The sequence below is a fragment of the Hypanus sabinus genome, chromosome 11, assembly GCF_030144855.1.
Source record: "Hypanus sabinus isolate sHypSab1 chromosome 11, sHypSab1.hap1, whole genome shotgun sequence".
Lineage (NCBI taxonomy): Eukaryota > Metazoa > Chordata > Chondrichthyes > Myliobatiformes > Dasyatidae > Hypanus > Hypanus sabinus.
The window spans coordinates 101,384,377-101,396,052 of record NC_082716.1 but is presented as its reverse complement, the minus strand read 5'-3'; positions in this window follow the sequence as shown (position 1 = coordinate 101,396,052).

Here is an 11,676-nt window from a genome sequence, read left to right as displayed (position 1 = left end):
CAAGGCAGATCCCAGTGATGAGAGTACAGGTGTGGGGATGTCACAAGGTAGACAACAGTGAAGAGTGTACAGGTGAGGAGATGTCACAAGGAAGACACCAGTGAAGAGTGTACCGGTGAGGTGATGTCACAAGACAGATCCCAGTGAAGAGTGTACAGGTGAGGCCATGTCACGAGGCAGACACCGGTGAAGAGGGTACAGGTGAGGGGATGTCACAAGGTAGATCCCAGTGACGAGTGTACAGTTGAGGGGATGTCACCTGGTCGATCCAAGTGAAGAATGTTCAGGTGAGGAGATGTCACGAGGAATTTCCCAGTGAAGTGTGTACAGGTGAGGGGAAGTCACAAGGCAGATCCCAGTGAAGATTGTACAAGTGAGAGGATGTCACGATTCAGATCCCAGTGAAGTGTGTATAGGTGTGGGGATGTCACGAGTCAGAACCCAGTGAAGAGGGTACAGGAGAGCAGATATCACGTGGAAGAACCCAGAGAAGAGTTTACGGGTGAGGGGATGTCACGAGGCAGATCGCAGTGAAGAGTGTACAGTTGGGGAATGTCACGAAGCAGATCATAGTGCAGAGTGTACAGGAGAGGTGATGTCACGAGGCAGATCCAAGGCGAAAACTGTAAAGGTGAGGGGATGTCACAAGCAGGATCCCAGTGACGAGTGTACAGGTGAGGGGATGTCACTTGGCAGATTTCAGTGAAGAGTGTATAGGTAAGGAGATGTCACGAGAAAGATCACAGTGAAGAGAGTACAAGTGAAGGGATGTCACGAGTCAGTTCCCAGTGAAGAATGTTCAGGTGTGTGGATGTCACAAGGAAGATCCCAGTGAAGTGTGTGCAGGTGAGCAGGATGTCACAAGGCAGACACTTGTGATGAGTGTACAGGTGTGTGGATGTCACAAGGTAGACAAAATTCAAGAGTCTACAGGTGAGGAGATGTCACGAGGTTGCTCCCAGTGGAGAGTGTACAGATGAGGGGATGTCACGAGACAGATCCTTGTGAAGAGTGTACAGGTGAGAGTATGTCACGAGGCCAATCCCAGTGATGAGTGTGCAGGTGAGGGGGATGTCACAAGGCAGAACCCAGTGACGAACGTACAAGTGAGGGGATGTCACAAGGATGATCCCAGTGATGAGTGAACAGGTGTGGGGATGTCACAAGGTAGACAACAGTGAAGAGTGTATAGGTGAGGAGATGTCACGAGAACGATCACAGTGAAGACGGTACAGGAGAGCAGATGTCACGTGGAAGAACCCAAGTGAAGAGAGTACAGGTGAAGGGGGAAGTCACAAGGCAGATCCCAGTGATGAGAGTACAGGTGTGGGGATGTCACAAGGTAGACAACAGTGAAGAGTGTACAGGTGAGGAGATGTCACAAGGAAGACACCAGTGAAGAGTGTACCGGTGAGGTGATGTCACAAGACAGATCCCTGTGAAGACTGTGCAGGTAAGTGGATGTCACGAGGTAAATCCCAGTGAAGAGTGTACAGGTGAGGGCGGATGTCACGAACAAGATCCCAGTGGAGAGTGCTCAGGTAAGAGTATGTCACGACGCCAATCCCAGTGATGAGTGTGCAGGTGAGGGGGATGTCACAAGGCAGAACCCAGTGACGAACGTACAAGTGAGGGGATGTCACAAGGATGATCCCAGTGATGAGTGAACAGGTGTGGGGATGTCACAAGGTAGACAACAGTGAAGAGTGTATAGGTGAGGAGATGTCACGAGAACGATCACAGTGAAGACGGTACAGGAGAGCAGATGTCACGTGGAAGAACCCAAGTGAAGAGAGTACAGGTGAAGGGGGAAGTCACAAGGCAGATCCCAGTGATGAGAGTACAGGTGTGGGGATGTCACAAGGTAGACAACAGTGAAGAGTGTACAGGTGAGGAGATGTCACAAGGAAGACACCAGTGAAGAGTGTACCGGTGAGGTGATGTCACAAGACAGATCCCTGTGAAGACTGTGCAGGTAAGTGGATGTCACGAGGTAAATCCCAGTGAAGAGTGTACAGGTGAGGGCGGATGTCACGAACAAGATCCCAGTGGAGAGTGCTCAGGTAAGAGTATGTCACGACGCCAATCCCAGTGATGAGTGTGCAGGTGAGGGGAATGTCACAAAGCAGATCCCAGTGACGAATGTACTAGTGAGGGGATGTCACAAGGATGATCCCAGTAATGAGTGTACAGGTGAGGGGATGTCACTTGGCAGATTTCAGTGAAGAGTGTATAGGTAAGGAGATGTCACGAGAAAGATCACAGTGAAGAGAGTACAAGTGAAGGGATGTCACGAGTCAGTTCCCAGTGAAGAATGTTCAGGTGTGTGGATGTCACAAGGAAGATCCCAGTGAAGTGTGTGCAGGTGAGCTGGATGTCACAAGGCAGACACTTGTGATGAGTGTACAGGTGTGTGGATGTCACAAGGTAGACAAAATTCAAGAGTCTACAGGTGAGGAGATGTCACGAGGTTGCTCCCAGTGGAGAGTGTACAGATGAGGGGATGTCACGAGACAGATCCTTGTGAAGAGTGTACAGGTGAGAGTATGTCACGAGGCCAATCCCAGTGATGAGTGTGCAGGTGAGGGGGATGTCACAAGGAAGATCGCAGTGAAGAGTGTGCAGGTGTGTGGATGTCACGAGGAAGATCCCAGTGAAGAGTGTACAGGTGAGGCCATGTCACGAGGCAGACACCGGTGAAGAGGGTACAGGTGAGGGGATGTCACAAGGTAGATCCCAGTGACGAGTGTACAGTTGAGGGGATGTCACAAGGCAGTTCCCAGTGAAGAGTGTACATGTGAGGGGGATGTCACCTGGTCGATCCAAGTGAAGAATGTTCAGGTGAGGAGATGTCACGAGGCCAATCCCAGTGATGAGTGTGCAGGTGAGGGGGATGTCACAAGGCAGAACCCAGTGACGAACGTACAAGTGAGGGGATGTCACAAGGATGATCCCAGTGATGAGTGAACAGGTGTGGGGATGTCACAAGGTAGACAACAGTGAAGAGTGTATAGGTGAGGAGATGTCACGAGAACGATCACAGTGAAGACGGTACAGGAGAGCAGATGTCACGTGGAAGAACCCAAGTGAAGAGAGTACAGGTGAAGGGGGAAGTCACAAGGCAGATCCCAGTGATGAGAGTACAGGTGTGGGGATGTCACAAGGTAGACAACAGTGAAGAGTGTACAGGTGAGGAGATGTCACAAGGAAGACACCAGTGAAGAGTGTACCGGTGAGGTGATGTCACAAGACAGATCCCTGTGAAGACTGTGCAGGTAAGTGGATGTCACGAGGTAAATCCCAGTGAAGAGTGTACAGGTGAGGGCGGATGTCACGAACAAGATCCCAGTGGAGAGTGCTCAGGTAAGAGTATGTCACGACGCCAATCCCAGTGATGAGTGTGCAGGTGAGGGGAATGTCACAAAGCAGATCCCAGTGACGAATGTACTAGTGAGGGGATGTCACAAGGATGATCCCAGTAATGAGTGTACAGGTGAGGGGATGTCACTTGGCAGATTTCAGTGAAGAGTGTATAGGTAAGGAGATGTCACGAGAAAGATCACAGTGAAGAGAGTACAAGTGAAGGGATGTCACGAGTCAGTTCCCAGTGAAGAATGTTCAGGTGTGTGGATGTCACAAGGAAGATCCCAGTGAAGTGTGTGCAGGTGAGCAGGATGTCACAAGGCAGACACTTGTGATGAGTGTACAGGTGTGTGGATGTCACAAGGTAGACAAAATTCAAGAGTCTACAGGTGAGGAGATGTCACGAGGTTGCTCCCAGCGGAGAGTGTACAGATGAAGGGATGTCACGAGACAGATCCTTGTGAAGAGTGTACAGGTGAGAGTATGTCACGAGGCCAATCCCAGTGATGAGTGTGCAGGTGAGGGGGATGTCACAAGGCAGAACCCAGTGACGAACGTACAAGTGAGGGGATGTCACAAGGCTGATCCCAGTGATGAGTGAACAGGTGTGGGGATGTCACAAGGTAGACAACAGTGAAGAGGGTATAGGTGAGGAGATGTCACGAGAACGATCACAGTGAAGACGGTACAGGAGAGCAGATGTCACGTGGAAGAACCCAAGTGAAGAGAGTACAGGTGAAGGAGGAAGTCACAAGGCAGATCCCAGTGATGAGAGTACAGGTGTGGGGATGTCACAAGGTAGACAACAGTGAAGAGTGTACAGGTGAGGAGATGTCACAAGGAAGACACCAGTGAAGAGTGTACCGGTGAGGTGATGTCACAAGACAGATCCCAGTGAAGAGTGTACAGGTGAGGCCATGTCACGAGGCAGACACCGGTGAAGAGGGTACAGGTGAGGGGATGTCACAAGGTAGATCCCAGTGACGAGTGTACAGTTGAGGGGATGTCACCTGGTCGATCCAAGTGAAGAATGTTCAGGTGAGGAGATGTCACGAGGAATTTCCCAGTGAAGTGTGTACAGGTGAGGGGAAGTCACAAGGCAGATCCCAGTGAAGATTGTACAAGTGAGAGGATGTCACGATTCAGATCCCAGTGAAGTGTGTATAGGTGTGGGGATGTCACGAGTCAGAACCCAGTGAAGAGGGTACAGGAGAGCAGATATCACGTGGAAGAACCCAGAGAAGAGTTTACGGGTGAGGGGATGTCACGAGGCAGATCGCAGTGAAGAGTGTACAGTTGGGGAATGTCACGAAGCAGATCATAGTGCAGAGTGTACAGGAGAGGTGATGTCACGAGGCAGATCCAAGGCGAAAACTGTAAAGGTGAGGGGATGTCACAAGCAGGATCCCAGTGACGAGTGTACAGGTGAGGGGATGTCACTTGGCAGATTTCAGTGAAGAGTGTATAGGTAAGGAGATGTCACGAGAAAGATCACAGTGAAGAGAGTACAAGTGAAGGGATGTCACGAGTCAGTTCCCAGTGAAGAATGTTCAGGTGTGTGGATGTCACAAGGAAGATCCCAGTGAAGTGTGTGCAGGTGAGCAGGATGTCACAAGGCAGACACTTGTGATGAGTGTACAGGTGTGTGGATGTCACAAGGTAGACAAAATTCAAGAGTCTACAGGTGAGGAGATGTCACGAGGTTGCTCCCAGTGGAGAGTGTACAGATGAGGGGATGTCACGAGACAGATCCTTGTGAAGAGTGTACAGGTGAGAGTATGTCACGAGGCCAATCCCAGTGATGAGTGTGCAGGTGAGGGGGATGTCACAAGGAAGATCGCAGTGAAGAGTGTGCAGGTGTGTGGATGTCACGAGGAAGATCCCAGTGAAGAGTGTACAGGTGAGGCCATGTCACGAGGCAGACACCGGTGAAGAGGGTACAGGTGAGGGGATGTCACAAGGTAGATCCCAGTGACGAGTGTACAGTTGAGGGGATGTCACAAGGCAGTTCCCAGTGAAGAGTGTACATGTGAGGGGGATGTCACCTGGTCGATCCAAGTGAAGAATGTTCAGGTGAGGAGATGTCACGAGGCCAATCCCAGTGATGAGTGTGCAGGTGAGGGGGATGTCACAAGGCAGAACCCAGTGACGAACGTACAAGTGAGGGGATGTCACAAGGATGATCCCAGTGATGAGTGAACAGGTGTGGGGATGTCACAAGGTAGACAACAGTGAAGAGTGTATAGGTGAGGAGATGTCACGAGAACGATCACAGTGAAGACGGTACAGGAGAGCAGATGTCACGTGGAAGAACCCAAGTGAAGAGAGTACAGGTGAAGGGGGAAGTCACAAGGCAGATCCCAGTGATGAGAGTACAGGTGTGGGGATGTCACAAGGTAGACAACAGTGAAGAGTGTACAGGTGAGGAGATGTCACAAGGAAGACACCAGTGAAGAGTGTACCGGTGAGGTGATGTCACAAGACAGATCCCTGTGAAGACTGTGCAGGTAAGTGGATGTCACGAGGTAAATCCCAGTGAAGAGTGTACAGGTGAGGGCGGATGTCACGAACAAGATCCCAGTGGAGAGTGCTCAGGTAAGAGTATGTCACGACGCCAATCCCAGTGATGAGTGTGCAGGTGAGGGGAATGTCACAAAGCAGATCCCAGTGACGAATGTACTAGTGAGGGGATGTCACAAGGATGATCCCAGTAATGAGTGTACAGGTGAGGGGATGTCACTTGGCAGATTTCAGTGAAGAGTGTATAGGTAAGGAGATGTCACGAGAAAGATCACAGTGAAGAGAGTACAAGTGAAGGGATGTCACGAGTCAGTTCCCAGTGAAGAATGTTCAGGTGTGTGGATGTCACAAGGAAGATCCCAGTGAAGTGTGTGCAGGTGAGCAGGATGTCACAAGGCAGACACTTGTGATGAGTGTACAGGTGTGTGGATGTCACAAGGTAGACAAAATTCAAGAGTCTACAGGTGAGGAGATGTCACGAGGTTGCTCCCAGCGGAGAGTGTACAGATGAAGGGATGTCACGAGACAGATCCTTGTGAAGAGTGTACAGGTGAGAGTATGTCACGAGGCCAATCCCAGTGATGAGTGTGCAGGTGAGGGGGATGTCACAAGGCAGAACCCAGTGACGAACGTACAAGTGAGGGGATGTCACAAGGCTGATCCCAGTGATGAGTGAACAGGTGTGGGGATGTCACAAGGTAGACAACAGTGAAGAGGGTATAGGTGAGGAGATGTCACGAGAACGATCACAGTGAAGACGGTACAGGAGAGCAGATGTCACGTGGAAGAACCCAAGTGAAGAGAGTACAGGTGAAGGAGGAAGTCACAAGGCAGATCCCAGTGATGAGAGTACAGGTGTGGGGATGTCACAAGGTAGACAACAGTGAAGAGTGTACAGGTGAGGAGATGTCACAAGGAAGACACCAGTGAAGAGTGTACCGGTGAGGTGATGTCACAAGACAGATCCCTGTGAAGAGTGTGCAGGTAAGTGGATGTCACGAGGTAAATCCCAGTGAAGAGTGTACAGGTGAGGGCGGATGTCACGAACAAGATCCCAGTGGAGAGTGCTCAGGTAAGAGTATGTCACGACGCCAATCCCAGTGATGAGTGTGCAGGTGAGGGGAATGTCACAAAGCAGATCCCAGTGACGAATGTACTAGTGAGTGGATGTCACAAGGATGATCCCAGTGATGAGTGTACAGGTGTGGGGATGTCACAAGGTAGACAACAGTGAAGAGTGTATAGGTGAGGAGATGTCTCGAGAAAGATCACAGTGAAGAGAGTACAAGTGAGGGAATGTCACGAGGAAGATCCCAGTGAATACGGTACAGGAGAGCAGATGTCACGTGGAAGAACCAAGTGAAGTGAGTACAGGTGAAGGGGGAAGTGACAAGGCAGATCCCAGTGAAGAGTGTGCAGGTGTGTGGATGTCACGAGGAAGATCCCAGTGACGAGTGTACAGGTGAGGGGATGTCACGAGGCATATCCCAGTGAAGAGTGTACAGATGAGGGGATGTCACAAGGTAGACACCGGTGAAGAGTGTACAGGTGAAGGGGGATGTCACAAGGAAGATCGCAGTGAAGAGTGTGCAGGTGTGTGGATGTCACAAGAAAGATCCCAGTGAAGAGGGTACAGGAGAGCAGATGTTACGTGAAAGAAGCCAGTGAAGATTGTACAGGTGAGGGGATGTGACGAGGCAGATTCCAGTGAAGAGTGTACAGGTGAGGGGATGTCACAAGGTAGATCTCAGTGACGAGTGTACATTTGAGGGGATGTCACGAGGAAGTTCCCAGTGAAGAGTGTACAGGTGAGGGGATGTCACGAGGCAGATCCCAGAGAAGAGTGTACAGGTGAGGGACTGTCACGAGGCAGACACCAGTGAAGAGGGTTCAGGAGAGCTGATGTCACGTGGAAGAACCCAGTGAAGAGTTTACGGGTGAGGGGATGTCATGAGGCAGATCGAAGTGAAGTGTGTTCATGTGTGTGGATGTCACGAGGCAGACACCAGTGAAGACTGTACAGGTGAGGGGATGTCACGAGGAAGATCCCAGTGAAGAGGGTTCAGGTGAAGAGGGAAGTCACAAGACAGATCTCAGTGATGAGTGTGCAGATGAGGGGGATGTCATGAGGCAGATCCCAGTGACGAATGTACAAGTGAGGGGATGTCACAAGGAAGATCCCAGTGAAGAGTGTACAGGTGAGGAGATGTCACGAGAAAGATCCCTGTGTAGAGGGAATAGGAGAGCAGATGTTACGTGGAAGAACCCAGTGAAGAGTGTACAGGTGAAGAGGGAAGTCACAAGGCAGAACCCAGTGACGAACGTACAAGTGAGGGGATGTCACAAGGCTGATCCCAGTGATGAGTGAACAGGTGTGGGGATGTCACAAGGTAGACAACAGTGAAGAGGGTATAGGTGAGGAGATGTCACGAGAACGATCACAGTGAAGACGGTACAGGAGAGCAGATGTCACGTGGAAGAACCCAAGTGAAGAGAGTACAGGTGAAGGAGGAAGTCACAAGGCAGATCCCAGTGATGAGAGTACAGGTGTGGGGATGTCACAAGGTAGACAACAGTGAAGAGTGTACAGGTGAGGAGATGTCACAAGGAAGACACCAGTGAAGAGTGTACCGGTGAGGTGATGTCACAAGACAGATCCCTGTGAAGAGTGTGCAGGTAAGTGGATGTCACGAGGTAAATCCCAGTGAAGAGTGTACAGGTGAGGGCGGATGTCACGAACAAGATCCCAGTGGAGAGTGCTCAGGTAAGAGTATGTCACGACGCCAATCCCAGTGATGAGTGTGCAGGTGAGGGGAATGTCACAAAGCAGATCCCAGTGACGAATGTACTAGTGAGTGGATGTCACAAGGATGATCCCAGTGATGAGTGTACAGGTGTGGGGATGTCACAAGGTAGACAACAGTGAAGAGTGTATAGGTGAGGAGATGTCTCGAGAAAGATCACAGTGAAGAGAGTACAAGTGAGGGAATGTCACGAGGAAGATCCCAGTGAATACGGTACAGGAGAGCAGATGTCACGTGGAAGAACCAAGTGAAGTGAGTACAGGTGAAGGGGGAAGTGACAAGGCAGATCCCAGTGAAGAGTGTGCAGGTGTGTGGATGTCACGAGGAAGATCCCAGTGACGAGTGTACAGGTGAGGGGATGTCACGAGGCATATCCCAGTGAAGAGTGTACAGATGAGGGGATGTCACAAGGTAGACACCGGTGAAGAGTGTACAGGTGAAGGGGGATGTCACAAGGAAGATCGCAGTGAAGAGTGTGCAGGTGTGTGGATGTCACAAGAAAGATCCCAGTGAAGAGGGTACAGGAGAGCAGATGTTACGTGAAAGAAGCCAGTGAAGATTGTACAGGTGAGGGGATGTGACGAGGCAGATTCCAGTGAAGAGTGTACAGGTGAGGGGATGTCACAAGGTAGATCTCAGTGACGAGTGTACATTTGAGGGGATGTCACGAGGAAGTTCCCAGTGAAGAGTGTACAGGTGAGGGGATGTCACGAGGCAGATCCCAGAGAAGAGTGTACAGGTGAGGGACTGTCACGAGGCAGACACCAGTGAAGAGGGTTCAGGAGAGCTGATGTCACGTGGAAGAACCCAGTGAAGAGTTTACGGGTGAGGGGATGTCATGAGGCAGATCGAAGTGAAGTGTGTTCATGTGTGTGGATGTCACGAGGCAGACACCAGTGAAGACTGTACAGGTGAGGGGATGTCACGAGGAAGATCCCAGTGAAGAGGGTTCAGGTGAAGAGGGAAGTCACAAGACAGATCTCAGTGATGAGTGTGCAGATGAGGGGGATGTCATGAGGCAGATCCCAGTGACGAATGTACAAGTGAGGGGATGTCACAAGGAAGATCCCAGTGAAGAGTGTACAGGTGAGGAGATGTCACGAGAAAGATCCCTGTGTAGAGGGAATAGGAGAGCAGATGTTACGTGGAAGAACCCAGTGAAGAGTGTACAGGTGAAGGGGGATGTCACAAGGCAGATCGCAGTGAAGAGTGTACAGTTGGGGAATGTCACGAAGCAGATCATAGTGCAGAGTGTACAGGAGAGGTGATGTCACGAGGCAGATCCAAGGCGAAAACTGTACAGGTGAGGGGATGTCACAAGTATGATCCCAGTGACGAGTGTACAGGTGAGGGGATGTCACAAGACAGATCTCTGTGAAGACTGTACAGGTGAGTGGATGTCACAAGGTAAATCCCAGTGAAGAGTGTACAGGTGAGGGGATGTCACAAGGTAAATCCCAGTGAAGAGTGTACAGGTGAGGGCGGATGTCACGAAAAAGATCCCAGTGAAGAGTGTTCAGGTGAGCGTATGTCACGAGGCCGATCCCAGTGATGAGTGTGCAGGTGAAGGGGATGTCACAAGGGAGATCCCAGTGACGAACGTACAAGTGAGTTGATGTCACAAGGATGATCCCAGTGATGAGTGTACAGGTGTGGGGATGTCACAAGGAAGATTGCAGTAAAGAGTGTACAGGTGAGGGGATGTCACAAGAAAGATCCCAGTGAAGAGGGTACAGGAGAGCAGATGTTACGTGAAAGAAGCCAGTTAAGATTGTACAGGTGAGGGGATGTGACGAGGCAGATTCCAGTGAAGAGTGTACAGGTGAGGGGATGTCACAAGGTAGATCTCAGTGACGAGTGTACATTTGAGGGGATGTCACGAGGAAGTTCCCAGTGAAGAGTGTACAGGTGAGGGGATGTCACGAGGCAGATCCCAGAGAAGAGTGTACAGGTGAGGGACTGTCACGAGGCAGACACCAGTGAAGAGGGTTCAGGAGAGCTGATGTCACGTGGAAGAACCCAGTGAAGAGTTTACGGGTGAGGGGATGTCATGAGGCAGATCGAAGTGAAGTGTGTTCATGTGCGTGGATGTCACGAGGCAGACACCAGTGAAGACTGTACAGGTGAGGGGATGTCACGAGGAAGATCCCAGTGAAGAGGGTTCAGGTGAAGAGGGAAGTCACAAGACAGATCTCAGTGAAGAGTGTGCAGGTGAGGGTGATGTCACAAGGCAGATTCCAGTGACGAACGTACAAGTGAGGGGATGTCACAAGGAAGATCCCAGTGAAGAGTGTACAGGTGAGGAGATGTCACGAGAAAGATCCCTGTGTAGAGGGAATAGGAGAGCAGATGTTACGTGGAAGAACCCAGTGAAGAGTGTACAGGTGAAGGGGGATGTCACAAGGCAGATCGCAGTGAAGAGTGTACAGTTGGGGAATGTCACGAAGCAGATCATAGTGCAGTGTACAGGAGAGGTGATGTCACGAGGCAGATCCAAGGCGAAAACTGTACAGGTGAGGGGATGTCACACTTATGATCCCAATGACGAGTGTACAGGTGAGGGGATGTCACAAGACAGATCTCTGTGAAGACTGTACAGGTGAGTGGATGTCACAAGGTAAATCCCAGTGAAGAGTGTACAGGTGAGGGGATGTCACAAGGTAAATCCCAGTGAAGAGTGTACAGGTGAGGGCGGATGTCACGAAAAAGATCCCAGTGAAGAGTGTTCAGGTGAGCGTATGTCACGAGGTCGATCCCAGTGATGAGTGTGCAGGTGAAGGGGATGTCACAAGGGAGATCCCAGTGACGAACGTACAAGTGAGTTGATGTCACAAGGATGATCCCAGTGATGAGTGTACAGGTGTGGGGATGTCACAAGGAAGATCGCAGTAAAGAGTGTACAGGTGAGGGGATGTCACGAGACAGATTTCAGTGAAGAGTGTATAGGTAAGGAGATGTCACGAGAAAGATCACAGTGAAGAGAGTACAA